This window comes from Gekko japonicus, unplaced genomic scaffold, assembly GCF_001447785.1.
Source record: "Gekko japonicus isolate JY-2015 unplaced genomic scaffold, Gekko_japonicus_V1.1 scaffold580, whole genome shotgun sequence".
NCBI lineage: Eukaryota > Metazoa > Chordata > Lepidosauria > Squamata > Gekkonidae > Gekko > Gekko japonicus.
Genome location: NW_015165845.1, coordinates 782,030 through 799,107, shown reverse-complemented (window position 1 = coordinate 799,107; position 17,078 = coordinate 782,030). Strand labels below are relative to the sequence as shown.

The 17,078-nt window shown below is 44.1% G+C and overlaps 1 protein-coding gene across 1 annotated transcript in view; it reads right to left on the bottom strand.

Annotated features, from left to right (window-relative positions):
• The window catches only part of NME7 (NME/NM23 family member 7), a 141,511-nt gene that overhangs the window by 58,627 nt on the left and 65,806 nt on the right, over positions 1-17,078 (bottom strand). The window lies entirely within an intron of this gene.

The window sequence follows — 17,078 nt, the reverse complement described above, 5'->3', positions numbered from 1 at the left end:
GCTTTGTTGTTAATAGACCTGGCATTGCACAACACCAATGACGGAGGAGGGTTCTGAATCCTGACCCCACTGCTGGCCACCCTCGGGATGGGTCGAAGGCTAGAAGGGCGTCACTCGACCTTGCCCCGACCCACCGCCATACCTCCCTCTCCCCAAGAGCACTGGAATTTGTTTCCCATGCATCACTGGCGGGCTCCGCGTAGCTTCAGGCCGCCAGCCGATGGCAAGGTCATACACACCAGCTACTCCAACTAAACAATTTATGCGTGCTATCTGTGCAAAATACAAAACAGTTTTACCAATCTTCTAACTGTAATTCTCACTGCTCATGTCGGGGGTCTTCTTACTAAGCTAATTAAATTAATTTAAGCCCCAACACTCACACTCAATCTTCATACACTCACCCGTACATCCACATATAGCACTCATCCCATTCATCCCAGCAGACTCACACTCTACACTCTTAGCTCCACACCACCATATTCTTGGGTGCCTAGCAGATTGACCAGGCATTGGTGTTCTTCTGGATTTCCACCAGCACATGGGCTATGAGATCTCCCACCCACGTCTTTATTCAGGTAGGGGTGTGCTCCTGGCTCTCTCACCGCCGGGCCAGCCCTACGATGTCCCACCGCCGGCTCTCTCACAGCCGGTTGCAATGTTCCCGTCGGCTCTCTCACCGCCAAACTTCACCACCGCAGCCTCCCCCACCGCTGCTTAGGCACCCTCTTCTTTCGCACAGTCCCTTCTTCAATCCCCGTCTCAGGTGTCCGCAGGCCAGCCGCTGGAGTTTCGGGGCCGGGCGCCTCCCCGGCCCAGCGCCTCCCGCCGTTCCTCGCCACACCGGGATCTCTCACTACTCCACCCTGCACTCCAACGGCCACCGCAACCGGACAGCTCCACACGTGCTGCAAGCTCTCCCGGGTTGTAGGCAGCAGGGCCCAGGCGTCTCCAGAGTTCTGCGTTCTTCCTGCGTCAGCGTTAGGTGTCTCCTGGGTCCTAGCGCACCCCGACACTCTCCCACTATGTTGGGGCGGCTTCACAGCTCACAGCTCGCAGCAGTTCCTCCGGGTCATAGGCCACGGGGCCCGATATCTCCGAGGTCTCCCGTCCTCTCCGCACGTTGGGGCCAGTTGTCTCCCGCGTCAAGAGCTCCCCCCAACACTCTCTCACAGCGTCGGGGTCGAGCCAGTGACAGCACCGCCTCACCGCACGGCTCCGCAGCTCCGCAACGCCCCGGTCTCCTCCCAGGTGTCCCCAAAAAGTCCAGCGCCCTCCTCGCACTCCCACTACGCCGGGCCGCTGGCAAGGGCTCCGCCTGGTCAACCGCGCGACTCCGCGGTCTGCGGCCTCTCCAGCCTCCCTCTCTTGTCCCTGCCGGGTGGGTGTTTCTGTTCTTCTCAGGTACTGTTGCTTGATGTTTATTTGTTTGTTTAATACTCAGTCTTAGCGCAGAGCTATATGACTATCCCCAACCCTATCCGCTATCCGCTGGAACCGACTAAAATTTACTAAAATACTAAAATTTGGGTAGCTAAAGTACCACGGGGGAGCTCAGCACCAGAGCTTCACACCCGGTCGCCATCTTGGATTAGAAAGGCTGCAATATAAGCTTTGTTCAAACATACATCCACAGTTGTAAGGGTCTACCGTAGTTATTTCTACTTTTTAAAAATAAATTAAATGCTAATCTTTCAGTTTCTGTAGTGGACATGAGGTTGCTCTTTATGCATGGAAGGCTATGCAAGTATGTCAGTGGCCTGCAACAGGCTTCAACTAAAATGTTTTTTTTTTTTTTAAATCAAATCTTGCTTAAGAAAGAAATGGAGTATGTAAGGACCTCAACAACCAGGAAGAGTACATCTTGAAAATGTGATTATCCTAAGAAGCCAAATCAGAACAGCAGATTAAGTGCTAGTGCAGGATTTAATTTTTAGTGACAAAGGACAAAAAAAATCAGAGGCATTACTAAATACAACTGAAGGAAGGCAATACTAATCCTAGAAAAAATGCATAACAAATAACTTTGGGCATAAATAGAGGAAAGGTTTTATGTCTCCAAGACAGCATTAGGTTACTAGGCAGAAAGAGAAGGAGAGATAATCTTCAAGCACATTTACTCAGACTAAGTGATGAGGTGCAATACCTACTGAGTTCTTTAACAATTTTCTACCTCCCAACATACAAAGACAATTCAAAGAAAGCAGAGCCTGAAAATCTAAAGTAAAACAGAGGATGCTGAGCTTGGCAAGAACTGCATGTGCATGTGAAACTGAGTAGGAATGTACACATTTTATGAGATCCAGAGGTTAATCTAATAATTAAAAACAGTACTCATGTATGTTGGCGTCAGCTACTGGCTTCAAGAAAAGCACAGCTAAATGATGTTCCTTCTGCTTTCTCTCCTTCATAGTTCAAATCCAAACGGCTACATATACAAACCCTTTCTCAGCCCATGCTTTACACCACAGCCCCTTGCACCATATGAAAGGCTGCTCCAGATGGTCGGGGAGCCCTCTGAAGCAGGATTCAGCATGGTGCAAGAGGATGCAGCCAACAGAAAGATGCCCAGATATGAACAAATGGAAGAATAAACTATATGAATATGCAACAATGGCAAAATTAACATCTTATATGCACAATAAATCGGTTTCAGAATTTCAAGAAAAATGGAAAGTATTTTTTGATTACATAGCCGAGAATCAGAAATAACTTCAAGTTAAAACTCAAAAAAGGGAAGAGGTTATATGTTTGCTGTGCTTGTTGTATCTGCTAAAATATTAGACATGAAGAAAGCTGTGATAGAATAAAGATATTTAAACAGGTGAAAAATCAAGAGTATATATAAATAAGCTCTAAGGGGCGGGGAGAGAGAGAGCAAGCAATTTATATAATTGTAGTTTTATGTTTAAGATATAATTGTTGTTTATGATTGTAATTTAAGTTATTATTTGGATATAGCAGATTATGGTAGTTGATCATTGTAGATGGCTATATGTACTGACTTGTCTATGTTTTATGTATTATTTAGATTGTTGTAGAAGTTTCTAGCTTATGTTTTGTTTTTGTGTTGTAAATTGAAATAATGAAAAAAATTAAAAAGAGGATGCAGCCAGAAGTGAAAAATATCCCCATATCAAACCCCACCACCATGAATGGAAGCACTTCCCACTCACACACACAGGGCTGGTCTTGGATTCTGCTCAAAGACTCTTTATGACCAAATCACTGAATAAGGATGTCACAGCAACTGAGTAAATGGTTATCACTCTGTACACAAAACTTTATATTCATTCTTTTGGAATTCTTGAACAGATTTTTATTGTGTTTGAGAATTCTATTCTTTACAAGTATCTATTTATACAACAATTCTACTCAATATTTGACACAAATTGCATTCCACAGTTATGAAGTTTCAGAGATGAATTTACATTGTATAACCTTTTGACAACCATCACTCTGTATCTTCCTTTTATGATGAAAAAGTAGGAACAGAAGTATCCAATCCATCTTCTTCAACATAAACAGCATCTTAAATAGATGCTCAGGGACCCAAAATCCATCTATGCAGAATTCCTCAGAAAATACATGGCAAACAAGAGCTCGCTGCATGTTTTCAGGTACATGTCTCCACTTCATACCTCAGCAGGTATTTCACATGTACATATATTGCTTATTTTGTATAATTTATGTTATTCAAACTAGCAATAGAAGGGGGACAAAGAGCACTCAACTCCTGCTGTCAACTCCGTTCAGCAGACATTGCCTATACATTTTCACTAACTTCATGAAGAGCTAGAAACTGCCTTTAAAAAAGGAAATAGTCACAAGTGGGGGATCCACAAGAACTTGCAGCGGGTATCTATGTATATATCAAATTAATAAAATAAATATCTCATTTTCCCCTCCCCCACTATTCGCTTTTTTAAATTTCCTATCAGTTCCCAGAGCCTCTCCCCTTTTTCTGCTTCCTTCTCTCCTTCCAGCTGACATACTTTTATTTTCTGCTATATTTCTTTATTTACTTCATATCCCACCTTTTTCTACAATGGGGACTCCAAAGCAGCTTACATCATTCTCTTCCATTTTATTTTCACAATAACCCTGTGAAGTAGGCTAGGCTTAGAAGTTCTTAGTGGCCCAAGGTCACCCATGGTGAGCTATCACAGCAGAGTGAGAATCTGAAGCTGGGTCTGCCAGGTAGTAGTCTAACATCTAACTGTTCCACCATACTGGCTTTTGTAGCTACTGTTGAATAGTACTGTGCAGTCCCCCTCACCCCGAGTCTGACATCGATCATGAGCGGGGCCGAAGGGAAATCCTTTTTCTGGGCAGAGGACCGAGGTGCCGTCCCGGCCACTGCCTTAACATCGGACTACATGGAAGCCCGAGGTGCCGTTGGGGGAGCGATCCCGAGGCATGAGACTATTCCTTGGCCTCCTCCTACCCCATCGCATTGGGGAAAACAAGAGGTCAAAGCCTCAGAGGATTGGACTATGTTCGATACCCAAGGCACCAGGGAAACGTTTGTTCATCGGGGCAGTGGGCCCCGAGAAAGCCTTTTTGAACCGGGATCTTATCCTGAAAGACCCCGGAGTTGCCCGGCTGTGGCTTATCGAGGGGAGGATGAGTTTTGGCCGGAGGAGAGAGCGACCGGACGAGACGAGCGGGAAGAGCAGCCAGGCTGGTCAGAACATTAAATGAATGATGAGTTTTTAGTTTTCACTTGCTTATCAAGCATTTCTCTGGTGAAAACAGTGGAAAGTAATATATAACACACATAAGTACAGGTCTTGGCCAACTGAGGGCTCCACTGCATGTTACAGTATATTTGCACATACTTGCTTGAACTATGAATGCCACAGAGGCCACAAAATGGATACAGTTTAATTATGTGAAGAAGCCCAAATGACCATCTGAGACAAACATATGTGACCATGACTCCGGTTTGGTGAAATGAAGAAGGGAAAAACAGGAGGAAGCAGCATCCAATAGAAGGCATCGCAACAGGGGCCTCGGTAAATCCCAGAATTCCCTCTCTATGACATATACCACAGGGTCATTTTTAAAAAAGCAAAAACAGGCTTTGGGGGCCTTAAAGACCAACAGATTCACTGTAGAATAAAGCTTTTGTGGATTACAGCCTATTTTATCAGATTATGAGGTGTGCCCTGAGCTGGCATGAAGGACGTCCTCATACCTGCCAACTGAGGACACACTTCATGCATCTGAAAAATGGGCTCCAGTACATAAAAACGTATGCCATAATAAATCTGTTGGTCTTAAAAGTCCCAGAACATTCTTTAGTTTTGTTGCTGCAGCAACATTCTTGAGATAAGGACCTAAAGGGCTTTGCACTCCCAACTACGCTGATAAAGTCATTCATACATAGCCGGAGGACTCTGACTTCTTTTAACTACTGTAAGTAAGTAAATTTATTACAGTCATTGACCAGTACACAGTAAAAGAAGTAAAACCCCAAACTTAAAACATTTCTGTTCCCTATACAGGAATATAATATTTGTAAAATACATAAATAAACCACTAATAACCTAAAATATTTTTAACTACTGACTTCTCAGTGATTACAAGTTGTGCTAAGAGTCATTGGAAAAGGCCGGCCTTTCAGATTATTCTCCTCTACCTGTCCTGGATTACCTTTAATTACTATTGCCTTTAAAGCAAAAAAGATACATGCTAGATCAAGTCTGAAACAGTTCATAAATCTGGACAGGAAAGGTTGCAATCCTAAAGGCATTTTGCTGGGAGTAAGCCCTACTGAATACCATAGAACTTACTTCCAAGCAAACTTTCTTAAGATCGCTCCCTAATTCAGAGATGAAAGCAGCAGTAATGTCCTCTGCTTGATTTGGAAGCTCGGCCACACCATCATCACAGACAAAAAGGAAACCACCTATGACTATGCAGCAAACACATTTTGAGCATGCTTACAGGTACTCTTTTACAGGACTTAGCTCTGCAACCGCTTCTTTTGCTATCAAAAGGAGATTAAATTAGGAAGAACTTCCTGAGAGAGCAGTTCCTCAGTGGAACAGGCTTCCTCAGGAGGTGGTGGGCTCTCCTTCTTTGGAGGTTTTCAAACATAGGCTAGATGGCCATCTGAGAGCAATGCTGATTGTGTGAACTTAGGCAGATCATGAGAGGGAGGGCAGGAAGGGTTGCCTCAGTGCTTAGTTCTTGTGGCCCTTTCTTACACGCCCAGGGAAATGCTGATTGCCACTTTGGGGTCAGGAAGCAAATTTTCTCCAGGCCTGTTTGGCCAGGGATCCTGGAGGTTTTTTATCATCTTCTGGGCGTGGAACAGCGGTCACTGTGGGTGTGGAGGGGGAGGTATTTGTGAATTTCCTGCATTGTGCAGGGGGTTGGACTAGATCACCCTGGAGGTCCCTTCCAACTCTATGATTCTAAATAAGGGTAGTGGCAGTGCCCATGTGACATTTTGAGAGCCAGTTTGGTGTAGTGGTTAAGTGCGTGGACTCTAATCTGGGAGAACCGGGTTTGATTCCCCACTCCTCCACTTGCACCTGGCTGGATGACCTTAGGCAAGCCATAACTCTGGCACAGCTGTTCTTGAAAAAGAGCAGTTTCTGTCAAGAGTTCTCTCAGCCCCACCTACCTCACAGGGTGTCTGTTGCGGGGAGGGGAAGGGAAAGGAGTTTGTAAGCCGCTCTGAGACACCTTTGGGTAGTGAAGGGTGGTGTATAAATCCAATTTCTTCTTCTAAAATAGTCAGGTGTGCAGATCCAGAGAAACCAGCATTGTATTGAAGTTGAAGTTGCAAACTCCATTCTATATTTAGTTGGAGATATTAAAGCCCAGTATAAATTAACAACCTAGCAAGCTAGCCAAATAAGGACCACACAAAGAGATGACAATCATGGGGGTGGGGGGAAACGGGCAGATCAAGATGAAAGATTTTTCCACCTTAGGCAATAAGATAAACCAAGCCAATAGACCATCAGCTAGATGAGACACATGCGCAGGTAACACAGACTTCCCTTCCCTTCCAGCAGAAGACTTCACAGTTATTTGAAATTTCACAGGAAACAATGGATAATCAGGGGTACTATCCCTTAGGGGCTCAAAGGACAAAGCTTGCTCAGAAGCTTTTAAAATGAGGCCTGGAATAATGTCTGTGCCTTATCTCTGCTATTCTTCTTTTCCCTCTTCCAAGTCCAGCTTCCTATATCCTTCACTGTGGCAGCCCTTCCTCAGGGCCCTGCTGAGCGAAGCTCTAACTTGCCACCTTACTTCCTTGCTTCTCATCTGTAACAGCCCCATCTTCTCTCCCCTCTCCTCCTCTCCTGGGGACACTATATTTGCATCCCTTGTGAGTGGTCTCCATTTGGACTAGCCATAGGTGAATACATATAGCTCAAACTATGAATTTGTTCAAATTGCTTGCTTGTTGATCACTTGAAACTGGAGAATTCCAATTTGCATTCATATAATGTATTCGTTTTTTAGAGTATTTCCCAAAGCCATTTTATCTGCCTTCTTTTCTCATTTTATTAATTTATGTTTCATAAAGAACAAATCAAGTTCAATTCAAAGTTGACATCTCTCCTTTTCTCTGTATGTGTCACATCTACAATTCCACCCAAAACGATCACCCCCAAGATTGCAGCTGTGTATTCATGGATTAACATCCCTTGACTGGGTTGGGAGGTGCATGTGTGAATGCCATGCCCATGTAGCCCCTACTCCCTTGGGATGGGCTTTGGCATTAACACTTCCAGCACTGTAAATCATCCAGTCGTTCAGATGCTGTTCCCTCTGCCAGACAGGAGAATGAAGGCATACTCCATCCTTGCCCTTTTCTGATTATCTAGAATATACCACTCAGATCCCTGAGAAGCAACATACTATCACACTGCCAACTACATCCTTTTCTTTTTTCTTACACAAAAACATCTCAATAAAGCTCTCGATATTTTACATACAGTGCAGCAGGCTAACCATCTGTAATGGTTAAACCTGAATTCAAACTTATGTGGCCATAAGGACTTCCCTTTTTGGCAGCCATTATCAGAGCTCTTGCTTGTGCTATGTATCAAATACCTTTGATCACTGTGTCATGTTCTTGTGACAGGCACTACAGTTGCTAGAGTCTGATGCTTTGGCTGCCTGGCAACAGATTTCTATATTCCTCTCAGGAGTAGATCAACAAGGCCAAAGATAAAAGCAACAGAGATGTTCCACTTGTCATCAGACAGGAACCTTATAAATGATCTAATGTAATTTCAAGTAAGCCACTGAAAGGACTTTGTCCTAAAATAAAAGAAGGAAGGAAGGAAGGAAGGAAGGAAGGAAGGAAGGAAGGAAGGAAGGAAGGAAGGAAGGAAGGAAGGAAGGAAGGAAGGCCACATTCGACACTTTGACACAGGTCAGTCACATGCATATGATCACAAAAAAAGAAAATCTGAACCAAACACAAACAAAAGTGCAAAGAAAAAACGTCAGAGAGTTCTATGAAATAAGTGCTCAAACATCTGGAAGCCACTTCCTATAATGTAATATGGGGACACTGCTTGATTTGGGCATACAGGTGGAGGCCCAGGTCTCTTCGGTGGCCTGTAGCTCCTTTAATCAATTGCAGCTGATACATCACATATGGCCATTCCCTGAAAAGTCCTGGTGATCCCTGTTCTGATCACATCCAGGTCAGATTAATGTAACACATGCTATATGGGGATACCTCTCAAAACTGTCCAGAAGCTTCAATTATTCTAAAACATAGTATCCTGGTGCTGGGGAAGGGGTGGTATGAATCATATCATCCCTGAACTGAAAGATCTGCATTTGCTGCCTGTATCTTTCTGCTCACCATTCACAGTGCTGGTGCTTAGGTTTAAAATCTTGAACAGCCTTGGACAAGGGTATCTGAAGGACTACATCCCCATAAACACACACCCATTCACCATTCAAGATCCTTATTTCAAATGCTGTTGTCATGGAGATGAGCTGGGTGGCAGCTATAGGTAAGGCTTACTCAATGGTGACATCCAGTTTCTGGAATGCCCTCTCCCAGTGGTTTACCTGGTACCAACTTTCTTGGCATCTGGGTGCCAGGTCAAAACATTTTGTTTGACTGGACTTTTATCTGAGGTTTTCACACCTTTTAGTTGTTTATCTTATTATAGCTTTTTATGGTCTGCACTCTGCTTTTTTTTTAGGGGGCCTCAGTGGCTCAAGTGGTTAAGACGTTGAACTGCAGACCAGAAGGTCGGTAATTCAGCAGTTCAAGACCCAAGTGCTGCAAGATGGAGTGAGCTCCCGTCTCTGGTCCCAGCTCCTGCCAACCTAGCAGTTCAAAAGCAAGAAATTGCAAGTAGATAAATAGATACCGCCATGGGTAATTTCCTAAGGGAGCGCACAGGAGCGGAGCTCCGGCAGTAAGGAGCCCAGGGGGCAGGCACATGCAACAAGCCCCACCCCCTGCTCCCAGCAGCCCTCAGTGAGGCCACAAGGAGCAAGAAGCAGCCAGGTAAGTTGCAGAGCCCCCCCCGGCCCGCTTTCAGGTACAAGCTCTCCCTCCTCTGTGAGTACAGATCTGCACGTTCCCCCCCCCCAATAGCTAGCAATCCACAATAGTCCAGTGGAGCCTGAGCGGTGGGTGTTGCCTTCTGACACACTTCCGGTGACATCAGAGTGTGTGGCATATGCTAATGAGTTATGCTAATGAGCTCCTGCACCTCTTTTTCTACGAAATGACCCCTGGTCTCAACCAATGCTCCCTCTAAACTGTAGAGTCCTGTGAGCAAAAATTCTCCTCTGTGAGCTACTGGCTTTAAAGTTGTGAGCGAGCCATTTGGCTACTGCATAGCTTAATTTGCTCTGGAGCCATCAAGACAAAAATGTGTGAGCTGGAGGCTAAAAAACGGTGAGCTGGCTCACGCTGACTCAGCTTAGAGGGAAGACTGGTCTCAGCCTGGTGGGACTGTCTGCCAAATTTCATCGGGGCCCTGCAAGGCACAGATGTTCTGCCAGGCTTTTGGTCGAGGACAGCGACGGTTCCGTCTTGCCTGGCACCCTTCTCTGTCCTCTGTTGCTTACATATATTTTGCCCAGGGGTCATTTCCTGCAGGAGCGCACAGGAGCAGAGCTCCGGCTAAGGCTAAAACATTAGCCCAGATGCTCTATGGGACGCTACTGGGAGCGACATCTTCTTGCTATGCCCCACTAGAGCTGGTTCAATCGAAATTTTTGAGATCAGTGCTCCAAGTCCCAAGGTGTGTTACAAATGCAATGGTACGGCTAGAGACTGGCATGATGAAAGTTGAAGCCAAGATCACCTTGCACTCTATTTTTCTTTGGTTAAAGATAAACCTAAATCCATGTGGCCTTGTGCCCTTAATCCTGACTGATGATTACCAATCTAAATGGCTGACCCATACTATTCGGAAAATTACACTACTAGGGTTTTCACCCAAAGAGCTTTTGGAAAGGGGGGATGCTCAAGCTAAGCTAGTGGTCAGGCAGAGGATTGAAGATATTGAACGCCAACTGGACGTACAGGCGACCCCTGCCTTTTTAGCGCCTTACAGCAGTAAATATATTGTTGCTCAAGCCCCTTACTTATCCATTCTGGAGTCAAATAAACTTAGGAGGGCGTATACGCTGGCTAGATGCTCTGCTTTACCTTCTGCAGTTCTCGAGGGTAAATTCAAGAAAACTCCCCGAAATGAGAGGCTATGCATGTGTGCGTCTGGGGAGATAGAATCCCAGGAACATGTCTTCCTGAGATGCCCATTATATAACGAAGCTCGCACAAAATGTATTGGTCCTCTCTTGGTTGGCTCCTCTGATCAGGATAAGATAGAGAAATTACTTTTAAATCCTGACCATACAGCGATACACCAGATAGCAAAATTCTGTTTTCTGGTTGTAAAAGCTCATCAGTGTTCAGGTAGCCACTTGGGTTAGATTCCCTCCCAAATAACTGACTTTTTTATTCTCATTCTTTTATCTTTTTAAGACTAAATTATGTCCTTTTTACATTGTATTGTTGGTTTTAGATTTTAAAATGCTTGTATAATTTTACATAAATAGATTCACCATCTGGATATTTTAGACATTGAAATCCAGACATTGCAAAATTTTGCTCCTTGGTCGTAAAAGCTCATCAGTGTTCTGGTTGTCACTTGGGATAGGACTTTTTGATTTTAAATCTTATTGCCTTTTTTGTCATTCTATTTTACTCCTTTAAATGTATTCTATTGCAGCGTATTCTTCATTTTACTCCTTTAAATGTATTCCATTGCAGCGTATTCTTAAGTCTGGTTTTAGTGATCAAAATGACCGCTTAATGTTGTTCCTTAGTAACCTTCTTGTTTTTAAAGTAGTTTTACCATTTGGTTATTGTAAGTTACTTTTATGGTTTTTTATAATTGCTGGCTATGTGCTGTAACAATAAAATTCATTCAATAAAGAGCCCAGGGGGTGGGCACATGCAACAAGCTCCGCCCTCTGCTCCCAGCAGCCCCGGGCCACGAGGAGCAAGAAGCAGCCAGGTAAGTTGCAGTGTGGGTGTTACCTTCTGACACACTTCCGGTGATGTCAGGGGGCATGGCATATGCAAATAAGTTATGCTAATGAGTTATGCTAATGAGCTCATGCACCTCTTTTTCTACGAAATGACCCCTTGGTACTGCTTTGGTGGGAAGGTAACAGTGTTCCGTGTGCCTCGGCGTCTAGTCATGCTGGCCACATGACCACAGAAACATCTTTGGACAGCGCTGGCTCTTCGGCTTGGAAACGGAGATGAGCACCGCATCCCTAGAGTCAGATTCGACTGGCTTTCGAGCAAGGGAAACCTTTACCTTTACCTAGACTAGCTTTATTTAGGTTTGTTGTTATCTCTAATTTTAATTGTTTTACTTTGTTTTTATACTGTGAGCAGTGTTTTGGAGAGGCAACATGTTTCTTCTAAACAAAGAAACAAGCAGGTTATATTTCCAAGAATTTGTTGAGTTCCATTGCACAGAAAGTCTGTCACTGCTTCCACGATTTCCCCTTCTATTTGCCAAGGAGTGATGGGGCCGGATGCCATGATCTTAGTGTGTTTTTTTTACGTTGAGTTTCAAGCCAACTTTTGCACTCTCCTCTTTGACCCTCAGCAAGAGGCTCTTTAAGTCCTCTTCACTTTCTGCCATTAGAGTGGTGTCTGCATATCTGAGGTTGTTGGTGTTTCTCCCGGCAATCTTAATTCCGGTTTGTGATTCATCCAGGCCGGCATTTTGCATGATGTACCCTGCATATAAATTAAATAAGCAGGGTGACAATATATATCCTTGTTGTACGCCTTTTCCTATGCCTATGCTAAACCAATCAGTTGTTCCATATCCGGTTCTAACTGCCGCTTCTTGACCCTTATACAGGTTTCTCAGGAGACACGTGAGGTGGTCTGGTACTCCCATCTCTTTAAGGACTTGCCAGTTTGTTGTGGTCCACACAATCAAAGGTTTTAGCATAGTCACCACATACCTACTCATTATTAAGCTAAAACATGAGGAATTACCACAAACTGCACCAAAAAGGTCAAAGTGGTATGGAGTTTTTTGCAGTGAACCCCTGCCAGTTCATTTGGACTGCACTTTCTATGCTGATCATATGTAAATCTCCAGATCTGCTCTGCAGACCTGGAGGCACTGGAACAGTTTCTACATGGTAGGCTAGTAGTGGTGTGCCCAAAGCCCAAAGAATTTCAGCTGAAAACACCTAGTTACAAATGTTGTGTTGATTTTAACTGTATGGTGATGTATTGACAACAAATCTAATGAAAGACATCAAAAAGTAAAGAACAATCAATTAAGTAATGAAGGAAGGTAGGGATGGGTACGAACCTTAAAAAGGCAGTTCGGTTCCAGGCAGCCCCCAAACCAAACCCCAAACTGAATGGGCCACATCCAAATCAAACTGGTCCAGCAAGTTCAGTTCCCGCTTTCTCCCGGGGGCAAGGATTGCCCTGGAAGGGGCTTCCCTTCCACCTTTCTCCTGGCTTTCCCTGAACATCAGTTCCCGAGCTCCAAACCAGCCCACGTTTGCCCCAAATTTTGGCTTACAGGCCAGTTCACACCCATCCATAAACGAAGGTCTTTGTCTGTGTTAGAACTGCAGGCACGGGCATAGTGGATGGCAGTTTAGGTGCCATGAGATCTCCTTTTTCCATAAGGAACAAAATGGTTTCTAAGGTCACCTGATATCATTGACCTCATCACACCACAAGATTGACTATTGCATAGTGGTAGAGCTACACATCAATCTTCTTTTGTAAACAGGTAAAACATAAACACTTGCAATATTGCTATTTAACCTTTGCTGTGGGGAGATACTAAAACAATTACATGAGTATGCTTACTAGACTGATGCCTGGAGAGGACATGATGCCATGTCTACCATTCCCATTTCAGTTCTTTTAAGGAGTGTCTAAAAGCTATAGAAGATTGCTTGGGTAACCTTTCACAATACAGTTTTAATTAGTATTTATTTTCCGTACAAATTTGTTTTAGAACAAGCAGACCATGGAATCAAAACATATAATTATACTGTAAACACTGTGATATAATTCATTTTCCTGTGCCTGATACTACAGAAGGGAAATGGACATCAACCATTTCAAGCTAACCAGATGAAAGAATACAAATCTGCCCACCAAAAAGAGTATATAATGTGTTTCTAATAAACCAATAGTAACAGACATACCATTATGTTAAAAGTTTTGTTTTCCACTTTATATTTTGAAGTACAAATTGCAGATTTTAGTACAAAATTGTAAGTTAGTACAGTATAAACAAGAAGCTAAAATTCTGCTTTATTCCTTTTATTAATTAAAATATTTATATCCTATCTTTTCTCATGACTGGGAAGCAGCTTACACATCCCAGTTAAAACGTTATGATTCAAAACTGATTGAATAAAACCCCAGATATGCCCCTCCCCCCCAAAGATGCCTGCAATTTAGACCCCTTTCAAAGACCTGCAAATAAAACGGCCCTGCAGAACCTCATGACTATTTCTAACAGTGCTGCCCCCACCTCCTAAGGGATCCTGTTCCACTGAGTGGGAGCTACAATGGAAAAAGAACAACTCTGGATGTTGCCAGATGACTAACATAAGAGGAACAGCCAGTAGGATGCAGCCCAAGGACCACACTTTGGCACACGGGGTCATATGGGAGGAGATGGTCTTTTAGATATGTGGGTCCTAGGTCATAAGGACCTTGAATTGGACTCAGAAACGAACTGGCAACCAATGTAGCTGTTTTAAGATGGAAATGAGGCTGAAATGGACATTTGGCTGGCCAAAAAGTTACTTTTTCCCCACCATAGAGAACAATGGAGGGGATGGGGGCAACCTGTTCGGGGGCCAAAGAATTGGTTCCCCTCATCCAATGTTCTTGAAACTTGGTGAGTATCTTGGGGAGAGGCTCCAGCAGCTACCCTGAGAGTAGCCTTTCCCTCAAACCCCCTCCCCTCCAGCCCCCAGAATGTGCCCTATGTTTTTGCCATTGACTTCAATGGCCCATAGGATATAATGAGGCCAAAATGGACATTCGGCTGGCCAAAAGACTCCAAATGGCTGATACTGCCGAAACTGACATGCGGGAGTCTCTCTGGTGGCCGAAATTGATTCTGCCCAATTCGGCTGAATCCGAATCAGGCCAAATTTATTTATTTTTTGCACACCCCTACTCCTGACAATAACTGGACTGCTTCACCCTGAATGAGACATTTTTGGGATGTCTTTAAGGGCAGTACAATGCAAAGTGCATTACAGTAATTCAGTCATGAGATTACAGAAGCATGGATCCGAACAGCCAGATTGGCTGAGTCTAAGGAAGGAGAACATATTTCAAATAATGGATAAAAATAGAGACAGGAATGATCCAGGAAAATGTGGTTCAGTTTGTGGTTTGTGAACAACAAATTGTCATGCACTTGTATGTGCCAAACAAACTGGTTCAGTTCGTGATGCAGTAGAACGCCCCCCTCCCGCATGCTAGAGACACCAAACTCACAGGGGATCTCCAGCTGACTCTGTTCTACCTGCCCTCCATGTTTGGTGAGGACTGGATTTATGGGATCCAAGTTACAGCCCCCCCTCAAAGAAAGTTCTCCCAGGAAAGTGCTTTCTGGGGAAATGACAGGTGCGGGTTCAGGAGTGTATACAATGGACCCTGTCCAAGCTAGAGACATCAAACTTGCAGGGGGTCTCCCAGTGATGCTCCCCTACATGCCCTCCAAGTTATATGCAGATTGGACTTGGGGAGGGGTCTGAGTTATCCCAAAAAAAAGAAGATGCCCCCAGAAAAGTGCTTTTGGGGGAAATGTCAGGCACAGGTTCAAAAGTATAAGCTGCACACATTGAACACACCTATTGGTGTTTCCAAGCCTGGAGAATTTTGCCCCATTGCTTTGAAGTTGCTTTGCATCTTTGAAGTTTGGTAAATGTTTTGTTTGTGCAGAGACTGTCTGGAAATGTATCCAGCCACAAACCTCCACAAACTGCCTGAAAGATCATGGAAAGTTCATGCTGGTTGACCTGTCACGAACTTCAGTTTGCAAACCACGAACCAGCCAAAATTTGTCATGAACTTTAGTTTGTGAGCTGGTTCATGCCCATCCCTATATAAGAATGGAGTACTCAACTATGTCAAAGGCCCCAGAAAGATAGAACAATATTAGCTTAGATGTTCCCTATACAACTTTAAACAAAGATCATTCACCAATGCAACTAAAGATGTTTCAGTTCCAAACTCCAGCCTGAAGCTGGACTGAAATCGTCATCCAAAAATCCCTGGGACTGCTCCACTAGTAGAATGTTGTCTGGATAGAAAAGCTTGGTGCAAGTATTGGGGTGTTCAGACAGTGGGATTAATACTACATGTGTTATACTACTTAGGTTGTGGTCACATGTGCCAGAAAAAACTGGGGGGGGGGGGGGGGAGGCTATTTCCTCCAAAGGAATTTGACCGGCAGTTGCACAATCACACCTCTCTTTGAAGCTGTGGGCGCAGTCCGTCAGTGTGTGATCAAACGCAACTGTGGTTGAGTCTTTTCTTGTTTTCCCCCCATGCGCTTAACCGAGGGATCAATGAATCGCACCTCTTCACCGAGGGCTCCCTATAGAGTTTGCAATGATGCGCATAATACAAAGGGGGGGGACAACGGCATGGAGTTGGGTTGGCCTGATCAGACCATCCCGATGCCATGAGAGCGTGCTGGAGTGATCAGACACGGGAAAGTCCTCCGTCACCCGTTGCAACCTGTTAACTACCGGATTTTTCCCGGTGTCTTTTAACTCTGCTTCTGCGGCGGAGCAGAACGGATTGCCTACGGCTGCGGGGCACTTCCCAGATGTTGTTGTCTGATCGCGCCCTTTAAATCTGCCTGGCATTCGCACCTGCGTCGGGTATAATTTTGCATATGATCACAGCCTTAAGTTATTGTAGCCCAGAACCTGTACAGAAGGAGGTGCAACCTCCTTTCCCTTCCCCTCCCTGCAATAGACACCCTGGGAGGTAGGTGGGGCTGAGAGAGCTCTTACAGAAACTGCTCTTTTTCAAGAACATCTCTGACAGAACTATGGCTTACCCAAGGTCATCCAGCAGGTGCAAGTGGAGGAGTAGGGAATCAAATCCGTTTGTAGGGCAATTACTGTTTATAGGGCAATTACAATAATTACTGCTTATACTAGTCACTTTTCACATTTAAGAAAATAAATTTACACCACAGTATTTAGTGCAATAGGACTCAGCAATTAGATATAACTTTTTGTTTTAAGAGTTGTCTCAATTAATGCTTCTTTGAAATTTTCTACTTTAGTGGCAAAGGACTATAGCATTTTGAGCATGTATAAACCATACCAGTCACAACACAATACACCCAAAGCGCATCATCTTGTAATATAATGAGCAGGTTATTAATGGATAATCTATGACATCTCAACAATGAACATTCTGAACCATGTTTACACAGAAGCAGAGAGGAAGGAATATAAAACCATGCGTGATTTAGCATTCAACAATTTTGAAACACACTGGGATTGAAGTTTAG